This window comes from Bubalus kerabau, chromosome 19 (assembly GCF_029407905.1).
Source record: "Bubalus kerabau isolate K-KA32 ecotype Philippines breed swamp buffalo chromosome 19, PCC_UOA_SB_1v2, whole genome shotgun sequence".
Taxonomy (NCBI): Eukaryota; Metazoa; Chordata; class Mammalia; order Artiodactyla; family Bovidae; genus Bubalus; species Bubalus kerabau.
In genome coordinates, this window is record NC_073642.1 from 29,954,098 (window position 1) to 29,974,445 (window position 20,348).

The window sequence follows — 20,348 nt, forward strand, 5'->3', positions numbered from 1 at the left end:
CCTAGAAAGATCAAAGGGAAAGCGAAGTCACTCAAGAGGAGAAAAATCCTGGCACAGGAGGTCTCATCTAGATCAAATGAGAACTTCATACAAGTCAAAAAATGAACATATCTGAAAAAGACTCTGAGAATTCAAACTCAAAAAAGCTGTTTCAGAAAAGTAAATAAATTAAGTGCAGGGACTGGAACAAATTAGGGGGTAAGCACTTAAAGGGACAATGAATCTGTACCTGTAATAAATCATCCATGGATGATCCTCATTCTTCCTACCTTCCATCCATAGACTGAGAAATTTATAGCACTAAGAGATAGGGCACAAAAATTCTCCTCTATATGACTGCATTCTATTCCCAGAAAAGTGTATTTGAGTTAGAAAATGCACAAGGACATTATGCTCACCACTCTAATTGAAATTCTAAGGTTAAAAGCCCCCCAAACCATAGAGATACCCCGAAGATGACTTACTACCTGAATCAGGGGGCTGTGTGGTGACAAAAATCACACTGTGGCTGTAGGAAGTATTGGCAAGATGGAAAAAAAAAAAAGGAAGGAAAGCAGTGCCTACTGTATTCTGTGAGACCTCCCTGACTTGGGATGCTATCCCATCCCTGGAGGCTGAGCAGGCTTGGGTCCCACTGCAGAACTGGGGTGGGATATACACAGGTGTGCTCTTCATTAAACATATTTTAAAAGTTCTACTGTGTGGTACATCTGGCTAGGACAAGAGTCCCGCATGGCATTAAAACCCTGTGGAATTCCAAAGCAAAATTCAGCTGGCCTCAATCTCTGCTGGTGCTGGGGACCCCAGCGCAGGCCTCCTCCTCCCTGGGAGTGCTGCCTCCTAGCACCTAAGCAGCTCTGCAGTGTACTGTAGACCCTGAAGGGATTAGCCTGCATGGTCCCTTTGTGAGAAGCTTTAGGTGGAAAAAGTAGTGAGGCTCAAGACCTTTCCTGTTTGCTCAGGCCAATTTCACAGCCCAGGAAGGTAATTTGCCCTCAGGCACTGCTTTCCCCCAGGAACCGAAGGCTCTCATGAAAAGTGCTGCCGCCTTGTGGACATTTTCTGTTACTACAACTTGATCACCCTTGCACACACGCACCTCAATTCACAAGGCCTGGGGTTCCGATAATGACAGCTGCTCTCAAGAAATATCCTGTGGCTGGCACCTGAGAAATAAATTCCCAACACAGCCGATGCACAGGAAGCCTACCGCCAAAGGTAAATTGTCCTCTTGCCCTTTAAGGAGAAGAGAAGAAAAAAAGAACAGACACACCCAAACCTCCCCTCTCAAACAAGATACGCTCAGCATCTCTCAAAGCTGCAGCAATGCCAGTCAAAAGGACAATAGAAAATTAAACTGCAGCACTCACATGGCGAGCCTCAGAAGTCTGAAGGTAATATATACAGGAGAGAGTCTGGAGGAAAAAGAATCCCCCAAGGCTGTCAATTTTAAAGCACATTGGCTGCAGCCAGTAGAATGATCAGTGTCTGATTGCCTGAAAAACTATGAAGTGAGGCTAAGTCTAGGATCTGACATATCTGAACCTTGGCCTATATCCTGAGAACATCATCAATTAAAAGGTACATATACCACAACAAACCTCCAGCACTCCTTACTTCCTGTAGTCAAGACACGCAGTCTGCAAAATCCCCGGTGAGAGATTAAACCTTAAACAAAATGTGGTACATATATCTGGTAGACAATTTTTCACTCATAAAATATAGACACTAAATTTAGAGAATTATAACACTGGGAGAAACAGGAATGGACCTTGAAGGATCATAGGGAAAGCGAAGTCAGGAGGGAGGGAAAAATCCTGGCATATGTGGTCTCATCTAGGTCAAATGAGAACTTCATACAAGTCAACAAATGAACATATGTGAAAAAGACTCTGAGAATTCAAACTCAGAAAAACTGTTTTTGGAAAAATAAATTAAGTGCAAGGACTGGAACTGTTGCAGGAAGGGGGACCCCTTCCGGGGCCTGAAACTGGACTCTTGTCTAACACTCGGAAATGAATTGTCAGAGGAGACACGTGCTGACAAAGCAAGAGATTTTATTGGGAAGGGGCACCCGGATGGAGAGCAGCAGGGAAAGGGAACCCAGGAGAACTGCTCTGCTGGGTGGCTTGCAGTCTCGGGTTTTATGGGGATGGGATTAGTTTCCGGGTTGTCTTTAGCCAATCATTCTGACTCAGAGTCCTTCCTGGTGGTGCATGCCTTGTTCAGCCAAGATGGATGCCAGAGAGAAGGATTCTGGGAGGTGGGCAGACATGTGGTGTCTCCTTTTGACCTTTCCTGAACTCTTCCGGTTGGTGGTAGCTTATTAGTTTCGTGTTCCTTACCTCTTGTCGTAAAACAACTCACGCAAATGGTTACTATGGTGCCTGGCCAGGCGGGTGGTTTCAGTCAGTGTGCGTCCCCTAACAGAATGAATTAGGGAGTAAGTACAGAAAGCACAACAAATCTGTACCTGTAATAAATCATCCATGGATTATCCTCATTCTTTCTACCTTCCATCCACATAGACTCAGAAATCTATAGCACTAAGAGGTAATGCACAAAAATTATTTTCTATGTTCCTTCTTTCTATTTCCAGAAAAGTATATGCATTAGAAAATGCATGAGGATGTGATGCTCACCTCTCTAATAGAACTCCTAAGGCAAAAAGCCCCCAAATACTATAGAGATACCCCAAAGATGACTTAGTACCTGAATCAGGGGGCTATGCGGTGAAAAAAATCATACTGCGCTAAATGGAGGATGCTGCAGGGAGTATTCGCAAGATGAAAAAACAGAACAAAACAAAACCAGAAGGAAAGCAGTGCCTACTGTATCCTGTGAGACTTCCCTACTTGGGATGCTATCTCGTCCCTGGAGGCTGAGCAGGCTTGGGTCCCACTGCTGAACTGGGGTGGGTAGATACAGCCTTGTGGGGGTGCCCTTCATTAAACCCTTTTTAAAGTTCTACTGTGTGCTACAGCTGCGGATACAAGAGTCCCACATTGAATGAAAACACGGAAAATTTCAAGGCAAAATTCGGCTGGCCTCAATCTCTGCTGGTGCTGGGGATCCCAACTCAAGCCTCCTCTTCCCTGGGAGTGCCACCACCTAGCACATAAGCACTCTCTGCAGTGTACTCTGGACCCAGAAGGGAATAGTCTGCATGGTCTCTTTGTGAGAAGCTTTAGGTGGAGAAAGTGAGGCTCAAGCCCTTTACTGTTTCCTGAGTAAAATTTTATTCTATTTCACAGTCCAGGAAACTAACTTACCCTCAGGCTCTGTTTGCCCACAAGAACCAAAGGTGGGCATGAAAAGGTAGATGTTTTCTGTAACTACAACTTGATCACTCTTGCTTACAGGCACCTCAGTTCACAAGTGCCGGGGTTCCATAAATGACAGCCACCCTCAAGTAATGTCCTGTGGCCAGCACCTGAGAAATAAATTCCAAACACATCTGACGTTCAGGAAGCCAACCAACAAAGGTAGTTGTCCTCACATCCTTTAAGGAAAAGAAAGAAAAAAACAAAAGACACATGCTACCTCCCCTCTCAAACAAGATGCTCAGCATCCCTCAAAGTTGCAGGAAAGCAAATCAAAAGGTTAATTAGAAAATTAAATCGCAACATGAACACAGCCAATGTCAGAAGTCTACAGGCAATAAATACAAGAGTGTGGAGGAAAAAGAATCCCCCAAGGCTGTTGGTGGCTATGCACATTGGCATCAGTCACCAGAATGGACAGTTTTCAAATGCTTGAAGAACTATGAAGTGAGGCTAAGTCTAGGATCTGACATTCCCGCACCTTGGCCTGTATCCTGAGCACACCATCAATTAAAAGGCACATGCACCCCAACAAACCTCCAGCACTGCTTCCTTCCTGTAGCTGAGACACGCAGTCTGCAAAATCCCCAGTGAGAGACTAAACCTTAAACAAGATGTGGTACATACATCCGGCAGACTATTTCTCAGTCATAAAAAACAACACTAAAACTAGGGAATTGTAACATGGAGACACAGCGAGGGACCTTGAAGGTTCATAGTGAAAGCGAAGACAATCAGGAGGAGAAAAATCCTGGGATATGAGGTCTCATCTAGGTCAAATGAGAATTTCATGAAAGTCAACAAATGAACATATCCGATAAAGACTCCGAGAATTCAAACTCAAAAAAAAAAAAAAAAAACTGTTTTGGGAAAATAAATAAATACAGTGCAGAGACTTGAGTGAATTAGGGGGTAAGCAGCGACAGGAGCAACAGATCTGTGCCCGTAATAAATCATCTGTGGTTTATCCTCATTCTTCCTACCCTCCATCCATATAGAGTCAGAAATCTAGAGCACTAAGAGTAAATCCAGGGAAATTCTTTTCTGTATTACTGCATTCTATTCCCAGAAAAGTGTATTTGAGTTAGAAAATGCACGAGGACGTGATGCTCACCCCTCTAATAAAAATTCAAAGGCAAAAAGCCCCCACAAACCATAGAGATGCCCCAAAGATGACTTAACACCTGAATCAGGCATCTGTGCGGTGACCAAAAGTACACTATGGCAAATGGACGATGCTGCAGGGAGTATTGGCAAGATTAGGGGAAAAAAAAAAAAAAAAAAAAAAAGCCAGAAGGAAAACAGTGCCTAAGTATTCTGTGAGACCTCCCTGACTGGGTTGCTATCCCACCCCTGGAGGCTGAGCAGGCTTGAGTCCCACTGCAGAATGGGGCTGGGGTAGACACAGCCTGGAAGGGTGCCCTTCGTTAAACACTTCTAAGTTCTACTGTGTGCTACGTCTGGCCGGGTCAAGAGTCCCACGTGGCATCAAAACCCTGAGGAATTTCAAGGAAAATTCAGCTGGCCTCAATCTCTGCTGGTGCTGGGGATCTCAGTTCAAACTTCCTCCCTCCTGGGAGTGCCGCCTTCTGGCGCCTAAGCAGCCTCAGCAGTGTACAGTAGACCCTGAAGGGATTAGTCTGCATGGTCCCTTTGTGAGAAGTTTTAGGGGGGGAAAGTAGTGAGGCTCAAGCCCTTTCCTGTTTGCTCCTGCAAATTTCACTCAATTTCACAGCCAGGAAGTGAACTTGCCCTAGGCTCCGCTGGACCCCAGGAAACAAGGGTGGGCATGAAAAAGTGTTGCCGCCTTGTGGACATTTTGTGTAACTACAACTTGAAAACCCTTGCTCACAGGAACCTCAAGGAAATGGCAACCCACTCCAGTGTTCTTGCCTGGAGAATCCCAGGGACGGGGGAGCCTGGTGGGCTGCCGTCTATGGGGTCGCACAGGGACCGACTCTGTGCAACCCCATAGACGGCAGCCCACCAGGCTCCCCCGTCCCTGGGATTCTCCAGGCAAGAACACTGGAGTGGGTTGCCATTTCCTTCTCCAATGCATGAAAGTGAAAACGCTCAGTCGTGTCCGACCATTAGCAACCCCATGGACTGCAGCCTACCAGGCTCCTCCATCCATGGGATTTTCCAGGCAAGAGTACTGGAGTGGGGTGCCATCGCCTTCTCTGCATAAGGCCTAGGGTTCTGTTAATGACAGCTGCCGTCAAGAAATGTCCTGTGGCCGTCACCTGAGAAACAAGTTCCAAACACAGCCGACATTCAGGAAGCCAGTCACCAAAGGTGTCCTCACAGTATAACTGGGGAAAAACAAAGAAAGAAGAACAGACACACCCAAACCTCCCCTCTGAAACCAGATGCTCAGGATCCTTCAAGCTGCAAGAATGCCTGTCAAAAGGACAAAAGAAAATTATATTGCAACACTCACATGGCCAACCTCAGAAGTCTACAGGCAATACATACAGAAAAGAGGCTGGAGGAAAAGATTCCCCCAAGGCTTTGGTGGCAATGCACATTGGCGGCAGCCACTAGAATGGACAGTCTCTGAATGCCTGAAAAACTGTGAAGTCAGGCTAAGTCTAAGATCTGACATTCCCTCACCTTAGCCTGTATCCTGAGAACACCACCGATTAAAAGCCACATGCACCCCAACAGACCGCCAGCACTGCCGCCTTCCTGTAGCCAAGACAGGCAGTCTGCAAAATCCCCGGTGAGAGATTAAACCTAAACAAGATGTCATACTTACATCCGGTACACTATTTCTCACACCTAAAAACTGACTCTGAAATTACGAAATTATAATACTGGGAGACACAGGGATGGATCTTGAAGGATTATAGGCAAAGAGAAGTCAGGCAGGCAGAAGAAGATCCTGGTATATGAGGTCTCATTTAGGCCAAATGAGAGCAGATGTACAAGGCAACACACTTACATCCCAGAAAGAGACTCTGAGAATTCAAAGTCAAACACAAGGTTCCAGAAAAATAAATAAATAAAGTGAAGGGCAGGGTCTAACTAGGGGGTAAGTACCTAAAGCGACAGCAAACCTGTACCCGTAATAAATCATCCATATGGATTCTCCTCGTTCATCCTTCTTTCCATCCAGCTGCTGCTAAGCTAAGTCACTTCAGTTGTTTCTGACTCTGTGTGACCCCATAGACAGCAGCCCACCAGGCTCCCCGGTCCCTGGGATTCTCCAGGCAAGAACACTGGAGTGGGTTGCCATTTCCTTCTCCAATGCATGAAAGTGAAAAGTGAAAGTGAAGTCACTCAGTCGTGTCTGACCCTCAGGGACCCCATGGACTGCAGCCTCCCAGGCTCCTCTGCCCGTGGGATTTTCCAGGCAAGAGTACTGGAGTGGGGTGCCATTGCCTTCCATCCATCCAGACAGATAAACATGTAGCCTTAAGAGATAAGCCACCAAAAATTATCTCCCATCTATCCTGGTTTCTATTCCCAGAAAAAGTGTATCTGAGTTAGAAAATGCTTGAGGACATGATGCTCACCACTCTGCTTGACCTTCTTAGGCAAAAAGTCCCCAGAAAGCATAGAGATACTCTCAGTTCAGTTCAGTTGCTAAGCCGTGTCGGACTCTTTGTGACCCCATGAATCATAGCACACCAGGCCTCCCTCTCCATCACCCACTCCCGGAATTCACTCAAACTCACATCCATCAAGTCAGTGATGCCATCCAACCATCTCATCCTCTGTCGTCCCCTTCTCCTCTTGCCCCCAATCCCTCCCAGCATCAGAGTCTTTTCCAGTGAGTCAACTCTTCACATGAGGTGGCCAAAGTATTGGAGTTTCAGCTTCAGCATCAGTCCTTCCAAAGAACACCAGGACTGATCTCCTTTAGGATGGACTGGTTGGATCTCCTTGCAGTCCAAGGGATTCTCAAGAGTCTTCTCCAACACCCATGAACAGTATGAAAAGAGATATCCTGGAGATGACTTAATACCTGAATGGGGTGGCTGTGCTCGACAAAATCACACTGTGGCAAATGGACGATGCTGCAGGTAGTATCGGCAAGATGTTAAAGAAACGGAAGGAAAGCAGTGCCTACTGTATTCTGGGCTACATCCATGACTTGGGATGCTATCCCATCCCTGGAGGCTGAGCAGGTGTGGGTCCCAATTGTGAACTTGCATGGGGTAGACACAGCCTGGCAAGGTTCCCTTCATTGAACAGTTTTTAAAGTTTTCTTGTGTGCTCCGTCTGGCTGGGACAATAGTCCCACATAGAATCAAGGACCTGAGGAATTTCATGGCAAAATTCAGCTGGCCTCAATCTCTGCTGGAGCTGAGGATTCCAGCTCAAGCCTCCTCCTCCCTGGGAGTGCTGCCTCCTAGCACCTAAGCAGCATCTGCAGTGTACTATGGATTCTGAAGGGATTACTCTGCATGGTCCCTGTGTGTGTGAAGCTTTTGGGGAGAAAGGTAGTGAGGCTCAAGCCCTTTCTGGTTTGCTGGCAAATTTCACACTATTTCAGAACCCAGGAAGCCAACTTGCCCTCAGGCTCTTCTGTCCCCCAGCAACCAAAGGTGGGCATGAAAAAGTGCTGCCGCCTTGTGGACATTTTCTGTAACTACAACTTGATCACCCTTGCTTACAGGCACCTCAATTCACAAGGCCTGGGGTTCCAATAATGACAGCTGTCCTCAAGAAATATCCTATGACTGGCACTTGAGAAATAAATTCCCAACACAGCTGACATTCAGGAAGCCAACTGCCAAAGGTAAATTGTCCTCACACCCTTTAAGTGGGGGGAGGAAAACTCCCCTCTCAAACAAGTCCCTCAAAGCTGCATGACAATCAAATGGAGAATAGAAAATTAAGTGGCAACACTTAACGGGCCAATGACAGAAGTCTACCCACAATAAATACAGGAGGAAAAAGAATCCCCCAAGGCTTTGGTGGCAATGCACATTGGCAGCAGCCAGTAGAATGGATAGTCTCGAAATGCCTGAAAAACTATGAAGTTAGAATAAGTCTAGGATCTGACATTCCCACACCTTGGCCTATATTCTGAGAACACCATTGATTAAAAGGCACAGGCACCCCAACAAACCTCCAGCTTCCTTCCAGTAGCCAAGACACACAGTCTGCAAAATCCCCAGTGAGAGGTTCAACCTTCAACAAGATATGGTACATACATCTGGTAGACAATTTCTCATCCATAAAATATAGACACAAAAATTAGGGAATTGTAACACTGGGAGACACAGGGAGGGACCTTGAAGGATCATAAGGAAAGTGATCAGTCAGGAGGAGAAAAATCCTGGGATATGAGGTCTCATCCAGGTCAAACGAGAACTTCATACAAGTCAGCAAATGAACATATCTGACAAAGACTCTGAGAATTCAAACTCAAAAAAACTGTTTCAAAAAATAAAGTGCAGAGACTGGAACGAATTAGGGGGTAAGCACTTAAAGGGACAACAAATCTGTACCTGTAATAAGTCATCCATGGATGATCCTCATTCTTCCTACCTTCCATCCATATAGACTCAGAAATCTATAACACTAAGAGATAATGCACAAAAATTCTTTTCTATGTTACTGCATTCTTTTCCAGAACAGTGTGTCTGAGTTAGAAAATGCACAAGGACGTGTTGCTCACCACTCTAATCGAACTTCAAAGGCAAAAAGCATCACAAACCATAAAGATATCCCAAAGATAACACCTGAATTAGGGGGCTGTGTGGTGACAAAAATCACATGATGGCATTGGACGACGCTGCAGGGAGTACTGGCAAGCTGTTAAAAAAAAAAAAAGGAAGGAAAGCAGTGACTGCTGTATTCTGTGAGACCTCCCTGACTTGGGAAGCTATCCCATCCCTGGAAGCTCAGATGGCTTGGGTCCCACTTCTGAACCAGGGTAGGGTATACACAGCTGTGCCCTTCATTAAACACATTTTTAAATTTTACTGTGTGCTACGTCTGGCAGGCACAAGAGTCCCACATGGCATCAAAACCCCAAGTAATTTCAAGGCAAAATTCAGCTGGCCTCAACTTCTGCTGGTGCTGGGGATTCCAGCTCAAGCCTCCTCCTCCCTGGGAGTGCCACCCCCTAGCATCTAAGCAGCCTCTACAGTGTACTGTAGACCTTGAAGGAATTAGTCTGCATGGTCTCTTTGTGAGACGTTTTAAGGGGAAAAAGTAGTGTGGCTCGAGCCCTTTCCTGTTTGCTCAGTCCAATTTCACACTGTTTCACAGCCCAGGAAGCTAACTTGCCCTCAGGCTCTTCTTTCCCCCAGGAACCAAAGGTGGGCATGAAAAAGTAGACATTTTCTGTTACTACCACTTTATCCCCCTTGCACACAAGCACCTCAATTCACAAGGCCTGGGGTTCCATTAATGACAGCTGTTCTCAAGAAATGTCCTGTGTCCAGCACCTGAGAAATCAATTCCAAACTCAGCTGACATCGAGGAATCCAACCATCAAAGGCAAGTGGTCCTTACACTCTTTGAGGGGAAAAAAAAAAAAGAAAAAGAACACCCAAACCTCCTCCTCAAAACAAGATGCTCAGAATCTAATTGCTGAATGGATGCAATGAAAAGGACTTTGGAAAATCAAATCGTAACACTCACATGGCCAACATCACGAGTCCATAGGCCGTAAGTGTGGGAGAAGTTCTGGAGTAGAAATAATTCACCTGGGCTGTCCTTGGGATTAGACTGGCAGCAGCCAGTAGAATGGACAGTCTCCAAATACCTGAATTAAACTGTCAAGTTGGCCTAAGCCTAGGATCTGACATCCCTGAACCTTGGCCTATATCCCGAGATCACCATTGACCAAAAGGCACCCGCACCCCACCAAACCTCCAGCACGGCTTTGTTCCAGTAGCCAAGACACGCAGGCTGCAGAATCCCCAATTAGAGATTAAAGCTTAAACAAGATGTGGCACATTTATTTGGTAGGCTATTTCTCAGTCATTAAGATTTGTCCCTGAAATGAGGGAATTACGACACTGAGAGCCACAGGCATGGAGCTTGAAGGATCACACACAAAGGGAATTCAGTCAGGAAGAGGAGGATGATGGTATGTGAGGTCTCATCCAGGTCATATGAAAATAGACTTACAAGTCCACAAATTGATAACCCAGAAAGAAACTCTGAGAATTCAAAGTGAAACAAATGGTTTTGGAAAATAAATAAGTAAAGTGAAGGGCCTGGAATGAATTAGGAGTTCTTTACCTAAAGTGGCAATGAATCTGCATCTGTAATGAATAATCCCTGGTGCCTGAACAGGCTTGGCTCCCATTGTGAACTGGAGTGGGATTGAGACAGCCTGGTAGGGTGGCCTTCACTGAGCCCTTTTTAAACCTCTACTGTCTGCTTCACTCTGGCTGGGACCAGATCAGAGCTGGATCAAGTCCTTGAGGATCTTGTAGGCAATAGTCACCTTGCTTCCACTTTTCCTGTTGCTGGGGTTCCCAGCTTGTCTCCTTACTCACACTGTAGCCTCCTAGGCACCTTAGCCCGCTCAGCTGGGTGCTACGGCCCCCACTGGGATTAGTCTAGTTAAGGTTAAGGGTGTGAAGCTTTAGAAGGAGGAAGGACTGGGACGCAAGCCATTTCGTGTTTGCTCAGGCACATTCCGCTCTATTCACAGCCCAGGAAGCCAACTTTTCCTATGGCTCCGTCTGCCACAGGAACCAAAGGCGGGCTTGAAAAAGTGCTGCTTCCTTGTGGACATTTCCTGTAACTACAACTTGATCACTCCTGCTCATAGGCACCTCAATTCACAGGGCCTGGGGTTCCATTAATGACAGCTGCCTTCAGGAAAGGTCCTGGTGCAGGGATTGCTGAATAAATTCCCAACACTCCCAACTATCTAAAAGCCACTCACCACTGGCAAATTTTTCTCACACTCTTTAAGTAGGAATTTATATAAAATACCACACTGTCTCACAGGATAAGATGCTCGGCAGTAATTAGGAGTGCTAATTCCCACTGTTAGTGGGAATGTACATTGGCAACATTCTCTATAAGGGATTGTCTCCACATGCCAGGAAAAAAAAAAAAACTATCAAGAGAGCTAAACCTAGAATCTGAACTCATATTTTCATAAATGAAATATAGAAAATAACATTTTCACACCTGGAAATACATACCCTTATTTCTCAAAGGAAATACAAAAATTTGATTTTCTTATATGAATACACCTATATTTTAATACAAGTAAAATAGAAAATTTGATTTTCATGTATGAACATATGCACCCATAATTTCATATAGGAAATATAGAAAATTAGATTTTCTTATAAGGAAATATGCACCTATAGTTTCATATAGGAAACAGAAAATTCAATTTTCATATATGGATATATGCACCCATGTTTTCTTACATGATATATAGAAAATTCTATTTTCATGTATAGAAATATCCACCCATATTTCATAGAGGAAATACAGAAAAGATTGAAATAATGCCATTTTCAGCAACACAATCCTGGAGGTAATCAAAGTGAAGTCAGAAACACAAAAACAAATACCGTATGATATCACTTACATGTGGAAATTAAAATACGACACAAATGACCTTACCTATGAAAGAGAAACAGATTCACAGGTATAGAGAGCTAATGGGGAAAGTGACGTGGGCGGCTAAGGTAGGGGTAGAGGATTAAGAGATACAAATCACTATGTAAACATAAATTAGCTACAAGTTTATAATACACAGCAGAGGGAAACATACACATTATTTTGTAATAACTTTCAATGGAGTAGGGTTTGTAAAAACATTGAATCACTAGGTTGTACACGCAAGGCAAGTATAGTAATGTAAATTAACTGTATGTCATTTAAAAAAACAGTTGATGGCTAGCTACAAACAAAAAAAACAATCAACAGGAGAAAATAAGCAATATAAAGATGGGAATTTTTCAAAACTAAAAGATTCCATCAAGAAATTAACTTTGATGAGATTTTTAAAAATCACATAAAGTAGATTTACTCTTTTCATTTTTGCTTCACAAAGAAACAATTAGTCAAGTTAGTCTAACTATAGGGTAAATTTTTTTTTTTAAAGTTAAGTTGCTTTTTTCAATGTTCTCTGAGAAAACCCTTTTTTTAATCATCATTTTTGATGCCTACATTTTGATTTCCGTTCACAATGCCTTAAAATAGCAGTCATTGAGCAATCTTCTTGTTTCAAATGAAGATTTTGGTGCGTACCAAGAGGCAAGACAGTACACTTGGGTTACAAAAGTTAAGTCTTTAAAAGCATTACTCAAAGGCACAATGATTTCCATTATGGTCCCTGGACTGGTATCCGCAAATCTAGTAAATCGGAAGCTCCGGAACTGCCATCTGACAATTGCAGTTAATACACTGTCAGGTGAATCTGAGGCAGTGAGGCACACGCAAGTCTGAGAGCTACTGCCCTACAAGTCCAGGCGAAACTCACGATTTGCCAACACAAAGTTGTAAGAATTTATGTTAGTTATAGTAAAATGCTGATTCTTTAAAGAACAATAACAAAGGAGTTCACATTACACAAGTGTATATCCATCTTTCACATGTAAAATATGGAAACTTCTATTTGTAAATATGAATATGTACCCATATTTTCATATATTAAAGACAAAATTATGTTTCATATATGTTAATCTGCCCCATATTTCCACACATGAAATACAGAAATGATTAAAATAATGCCATTTTCAGGAACAGGAACCTAGATATTACCATATTAAGTGAAGAGAGAAAGCAAAGGCAAATACCATATCACCTATATGTGGGATGTAGCATGTGACACAAATGAACTTATCTATGAAACAGAAATAGGCTCACAGATGCAGAGCACTAATGCTTACCAGTGGGCAGAGGGAGGTGAGAGGGGCCAGCTGGGGCAGAGGATTAAGAGATACAAACCACTATGTACAAGATAAATAAGAAACAAGGATACACTATACAGCAACCAGGAATATGGCCAGTATTTTGTAATACCTCTAAACAGAGTATATTACATACAAATATTCAATCACTATGCTGTATCCCAAAACAAATATAGTCATGTAAATCAGATGTACTTCAATTTTTAAAAAATAGTTGCTGGCTAGCTATAAACACAAAAAATAATCAATAAGAAACAAAGTTAGCAAAATAAAAATGAGAAATTTTCAAAAATAGAAGACTTCATCAAGAAACTAATTATGTGATTTTAAAAAATCACATAAAGTAGGTTTACTCTTTTTATTTTTGCTTCACAAAGAACTGATTAGTTAAATCAAGGCAATTAATCTAACTATAGGATAAATTTTTTTTAACTTGCTTTTGTTTATCTTCTGAGAGAGCACTTTAATGTGCTTTCATTTTGAGTTCAGTTCAGAATGCTCTAATGAAGAAGTCACTTACCAATCTTCTTATTTCATATGAAGACTTTTGTGAGTGTTAAAATGTAAGACAGTATACTTGGGTTAGAAGAGATACATTAAATAAAAGTCATAATGATTTTCATTATGACCCCTAGACTGGTATGTGGAAATCTACTAAATTAGAACCTCTGGCTCTACAGTCTGACAATGTGAGTTAATAAGCTGTCGACTAAAAAATATAGTCACAACCTGAAAGCAGAGAGTTATTTTATTTGGGGGGAATGTTTGGGACTCCGAGCCCCAGAGACAGCATCTCAGTAGCTCTAAGGAAACGCTCCAAGGAGGCTATCAACAAGTTTGCAACAAAGGGAGCAGGCAGTCTGAACTGAACCTGAAGATCAGGTATCCGGGAATTCAGCATTCTATGTATGCAAAGATGCAAGCCTCTGGGTCACTGAATTCATTCCCGTCATATGCACCTCAGCTGTCTGGGGCCAACCCTGTCTCCTTGTTCAGCTTGCTTCTTGCATTCCCCCAGTTCCTCTGCAATCACCGTGGAGGGTGGCACCATTCACTGGATCGGAGTTTGGGGAGCTCTTATTGGAGGCCAGAGATCACTGCTGGTTATGACGTTACTTGTTTATTAACATGGCAGGAGACATTTTCATTTCACAAAACTGTCCAGGTGATTCTGAAGCACATTGAAGTTTGAGAGCTATTGCCCTGCAAGTCCAGGTGAAACTCATGATTTACCAATACAAAGTTGTAAGAATTAGTATCATCAGAAGTTAGAGTAAAATCCTGCTTCTTTTCTTGAAAAAACAATAGCAAAGGAATTCACTCTACAAATGTACATACCCATATTTTCATATATGAAATATAGGGAATTCTACATGCATGTATGAAGTATGCTCCCATATTTCCATACATGAACTATAGGAATTCTACTTTCATGGGTAAAATATGCCATATTTTCATACAAGAAATATAGGAAATTCTACATGCATGTATGAAATAACCCCCATATTTTCATACATGAAATATAGAAAATTCTTCCTTCATGTATGAAGTGTGTCCCTATAATTTCACACATGAAATACAGGAGATTCTACTTTCATGTATGAAATATGCCTCTACATTTTCATAGATGAAACAAAAAATTCTATTGCCATAGATGAAAATCTGCCCCCATATTTCCATATATGAAATTGAAAAGTCCATATTTCATATATGAAATTTGCACCTATATTATCATACATGAAATATAGAAAATTCTATCTTAATATATGAAATATGCACATGGCTTGGGCTTCTGTTTCATCCCTGGAGGCTGGGCAGTCTTGGTTTTCATGGCTGCACTGTGGTGGGGTTGAAACGACCAGACAGGGTGCCCTTAATTTAGTGATTAAACCTCTACTGTCTGGTTTGATCTGGCTGGGACCACAGTTCCTAGTGCATCCAGAGAATGGTGTCCTGACCGTCTGGCTTTGAGGACCTTGGAAAAGTCACCTAGCCTCTAGGTCTCCTCGTGTTGGGGTTCCCAGCTCAAGCTTCCTTACTGAGAGTGCAGCCTCCTAGGCACCCCGGCTGGGTGTTGCGGCCCTGGCTGGGATTAGTCTGGGGTCGGGGTGTGAAGCTTTAGGGGGAAGAAGTAGTGAGACACAAGCCCTAAGTGTTTGCTCAGGCACATTCCACATGAATTCACAGCCCAGGAAGCCCACTTTCCCTAAAGCTCCGGTTGCCTCAGGAACCAGAGATGGGCGTGAAAAAGTGTCGCCACCTGTAGACATTTCCTTTGACTACAGCCTAACCACTGGGGCTTACTGGCACCTCCAATTCACAACACTTGAGGTTCTCTTAATGACAACTGCCCTCAGCAAAGAGCACTGAAGAAACGAATTCCAAACACAACATTCAAGTCAGTTTCAAGTATATCTCAGCATATTTACAGAAATCTGTAGCTGTCATAGATAATCCAAAAGGATTGCCTCCTTCCTTCCTTCCATATATACACAGAAATCTGTATCTCTAATAGATACTCAAGAAGGACCTGATGTTCAGGACTTGGAACTGTGCTTAACCTTTTGCAATAACCTCTATGGCAAAATAATCCAAAAAAGAACAGGTATGCTGTATATACATGTCATAACTGAATCCAGCAATTGTACACTGACAACAAGCACAAATCAGCAAGCACAAATTGACTATACTCCAACATAGCATTGGCATGAGATTAAAGAAAAGGAAAAAAAGCAATGCCTAGTTTACTCCCTGCAACCTCCCCAATTAGGCTGCTATCCCACCCCTGGAGCCTGAGCAGATGTGTGCCTCATGTCTGGACTGGGGTGGTCGAGACAACCAAAATTTTGAGAGAGATGGGTAACCCTGAGATTTCGGCCCACTACATACAATAGCCAAGACAGGGAATCAAGCTAATTGTAGAAACACAGATGAATGTACACAGATGATAGGGTACATATACACAGTGCGATAGTTCTCAACCTTAAAGAAATAGGAAATAAGGCCAAGCATGGCCACAGGAAAGAAAGTAGAGATGATCATTCCAAGTGAAGTAAGGGAGACAGGGAGAGACAAATATCGTATGATATCACTTCTGCTGCTGCTAAGTTGCTTCAGTCGTGTCCGACTGTGCGACCCCATAGACGGCAGCCCACCAGCCTCCCACATCCCTGGGATTCTCCAGGCAAAAATACTGGAGTGGGTCGCCATTTCCTTCTCCAATACATGAAAGTGAAAAGTCAAAGTGAAGTCGCTCAGTTGTGTCCGGCTCTTAGCAGCCCCATGGACAGCAGCCTACTAGGCTCCTCCGTCCATGGGATTTTCCAGGCAAGACTACTGGAGTGGGGTGCCATTGCCTCTAGGTGTAAGCTAAAAGATGGATACAAATGAACTTCTTGCCTGGAGATACAGCCTCACAGACTTAGAAAATAAGCTTTCGGTCACTAATATACAAGGATGTGTGGCATGGAGAAGTGAGCTGCTTCAGACTAGTGTATGCATACTAGTATTGATAACATAAATGTCCAGGACCCTCTGTAGGACGCAAGGAAACTTACTCCACACTCTGTAATAACCTGTATGGAAAAAAATACATCTATGTATTAAGAAAAGTAAAACAAGTTGTGGTAGAAGGAAAAGGGAACCTCCCCCCTCCCAAGATTGTAATTCACCTATATGAGTGCTAAGTTGCTCAGCTGTGTCCGGCTCTTTGTGACCCTATGGACTGTAGCCCTCCACCTCTTATGAGATTCTCCAGGCAACAATACTGGAGTGGGATTCCCTTCTCTGGGGGATTTTCTCAACGCAGGGATCAAACCCACATATCTTTGTATCTCTTGCATTGGCAGGCAGATTCTTTACCACTAGTGCCACCTGACTCCAGTTCAAATAATGGGAGAGAAGCAGGAAAAATGAAAAAGAAATGCTAACTCTACATCCCTCAGGACATAGTGACCGAGGCTGGTGTCACACACCTGGCGAGTCCTGGGGCTGAGGGAGCTGGGGGCATGGGGCAGGCAGTGTGCCTCCACAATGGACCTGGAGAGCCTGTGGCCTCAGCAGAGTGCTGAACCTCCAAATACAGGCAGAATCAATTAAGAGGTTGGAATTAACACATACACGTTACTATATATAAAATAGGTAATCAAAAAGCACCTACTGAATAGCATAGGGAAGTTTATGAACACACTCTAATCACCTGTAGGCAAAAAACAACCCAAAAGAGAATAAACATCTATGTATTAATATAACTGAACTGGGTTCCTGTAAGCCTGAAACGAACACAACATCAGAAATCAACTATATTCCAATAAAAAACAACAAGGAAATTGCAGGGGGAAAAAGCAATGCAGCGTGAAGGAGTTCTGCTGCCTTGTGTAAAAACACCATGAAGAGCTGAACTGCTGGGCATTTAATATTCAGGAGGATCCAGGTTTTTGTAGCCGTTCAGTGGCGACTGCATGGACTGCAGGACGCCAGCCTTCCCTGTCCTTCAATAAGCAAACTTCACCGAGAGTTTGCTCAAACTCATGTCTGTTGAGTGGGTGCAAACCACTGCTGCTGCTGCTAAGTCGCTTCAGTCGTGTCGGATTCTGTGCGACCCCATAGACGGCAGCCCACTAGCCTCCCGCATCCCTGGGATTCTCCAGGCAAGAACACTGGAGTGGGTTGCCATTTCCTTCTCCAATGCATGAAAGTGAAAAGTGAAAGTGAAGTCGCTCAGTCGTGTCCGACTCTTTGCGACCCCATGGACTGCAGCCCACCAGGCTTCTCCGTCCATGGGATTTTCCAGGCAAGAGTACTGGAGTGGGGTGCCATTGCCTTCTCCTAGTACAACTCAATTAAAAAAACAAAAACCCAACTCAATAAAAAAAATCAGCCAAAGACCTAAGTGCGTATTTCTCTGAAGATGTCATAGAGATAGTCATAAAGAACATGAAAAGATGCTCAGCATCCCTAGTTCTTTGGTGGTTTGTGGTTTAGTCGCTAAGTCGTGCCTGACTATTGTGACCCCATGGACTGTAGCCTGCCAGGCTCCTCTGTCCGTGGGATTTTCAAGGCAAGAATACTGGAGTGGGTTGCATTTCCTTCTCCAGAATATCTTCCAGACCCAGGAATTGAACCCAGGCCTCCTACATTGCAGGCCAATTCTTTACCAACTAAGCTATGAAGGAAGGTTCCAGTTCTTTAAGAAAGGCAAATCAAATGATCACACTGATCAGATCGGCCACATTGAAAACCCACAACAATAAATTCTGCAGAGGGTGTGGAGAGAAAGGAACCCTCCTACACTGTTGGTGGGAATGTAAATCGGTATATCCACTAGGGAGAACATTATGGAGCTTCTTTTAAAAACTAAACAGAGAAGAATCCAGTGATACAGCTACCCAGAAATCCCATACCTAGGAGTAGATCCAGAAAAAACCAAAATTTTAAGACACCTGCACCCCAAAGAACATGGCAGGACTGGATACAATGGCCAAGACAGGGAAGCAACTTATATGTACAAGTACAGATGAATGGATACAGAAAATGGGGTAAATATACACAATGCAATATTGCTCAGATATAAAGAAGGATGAAATAATGCCATTTCCATTTAGAGGGAAGAAACTTGTGATCATACTGAGTGAAGTAAATGAGACAGGGAAAGACAGATAATATAGAATATCACTTCAATGGATAAAAATGAACTTCATTACAAAAGACAAACAGATTCACAGACTTAGAAACTTACAGTTAGCAAAATGGGAAATTGGGGGCAGGAAGTAATTAGCTGGTACAGCTCAACATTCACACCTTAAAACAGATGCTGGTGTTGCTTAGTTATGTTCTTTTTGACTCCATGGACTGTAGCCTGCCCAGCCCCTTTGTCCATGGGATTCTCCAGGCAAGAATACTGGAGTGAGTTGCCATTTCCCCCTCCAAGGGATCTTCCCAAACCAGGGATCGAACCTGTGTCTCCTGAAAGTCCCCTGCACTGCAGGTGGATTCTCTACCACTGAGCCAGCAGGGAAGCCATAAAACAGGTGCTGAAGGGCTGTTAATAGTCACAAATTTGACAGGGCTTTAAATGACACCTGCCCTCAAGAAATGTCCCGGGGTAAATCATCAGAAAAGAATACCAAACAGGACCAAGTTTTAAGAAGCCAGTTTCAAGAGGTACACTGTACTCACAAGGTATAAAGTAGTAAAAGCACATGGAAAGGTTACTCCACATCAATCACTATTAACAATGCCAATCAAAACTATGATAAGGTATCACCTCACACGGGGCACAGCAGCCATCACTGAAAAGATCTACAAAGAATAAAGATAAAATAAATAAGGAAAATAAAAGATCTGCAAAGAATGTATGGAAAATGAAATCTTCCTACAATCTTGGTGGGAATGTAAATGGTGAAGCCACTATGGAAAACAGCATGAAAGTTTCGAGGAACACAAGACATAGAGGTATCATATGATCCTGCAATCCCACTCATGGGCTTAGGTCCAGGGAAATCACCATTCAAAACGACATGTGCACCTTGATTTTCAGGGCAGCACTATTTATAATAAGCCCTAGAATCCACCTGAGGACTATGAGGACATCTATACACTAGAATACTGCTCATCCATAAAACAGAACGAAACAAGGATACTGTCAGCAGCACGGATGGACTAAGAAATTATCATACGAAGTGAGGTAAGTCAGAAAGAAAAAGACAAATAACATGAGTTATCACATACAGGTGGAATGTATAAATTCATACCAATGACCTAATGTACAAAACAGACTCACAGCCTGAGAAAATCTGATTATGATTATCCAAAGAAAGCTAGAAAGGAGGGATAAATTAAGAATTTAGGATTTAAATACACGCGGATCAAATTGATAATCAAATAGGACCTAGTGAATACAACAGGGAACTCTACTGAACAAACTGTAATAATTTATATGAGAAAAAAATAGGAAAAGAAAATTTTATGTAAAATCAAATTCCTGTACAACTAAAACTACCAAAACAATGGAAATCAACTTGACTCCAATATAAAATAAAAATTAAATTACAAATTAAATTACCTGAGATCCATCTAGGGGACACCAGACAGTGGTGACCCTGTGGATTAGATATGTGATATGCAATGACATTAATATGACACCACCAAAGGTTTTCACTCAGCAGAACAC

At 43.1% G+C, this 20,348-nt stretch overlaps 1 long non-coding RNA gene across 2 annotated transcripts in view; it reads right to left on the reverse strand.

Moving 5' to 3' along the window:
• Positions 1-2,047: 2,047 nt before the first annotated feature.
• The window catches only part of LOC129634443 (uncharacterized), a 28,547-nt gene continuing 10,246 nt past the window's right edge, over positions 2,048-20,348 (reverse strand). For both annotated transcript variants that reach the window (XR_008705654.1, XR_008705653.1), the window contains 2 exons: positions 3,273-3,433; positions 2,048-2,423 (listed from right to left, as the gene is read on the reverse strand). This is a non-coding gene — a long non-coding RNA (uncharacterized LOC129634443). The remainder of the gene's footprint in view (positions 2,424-3,272; positions 3,434-20,348) is intronic.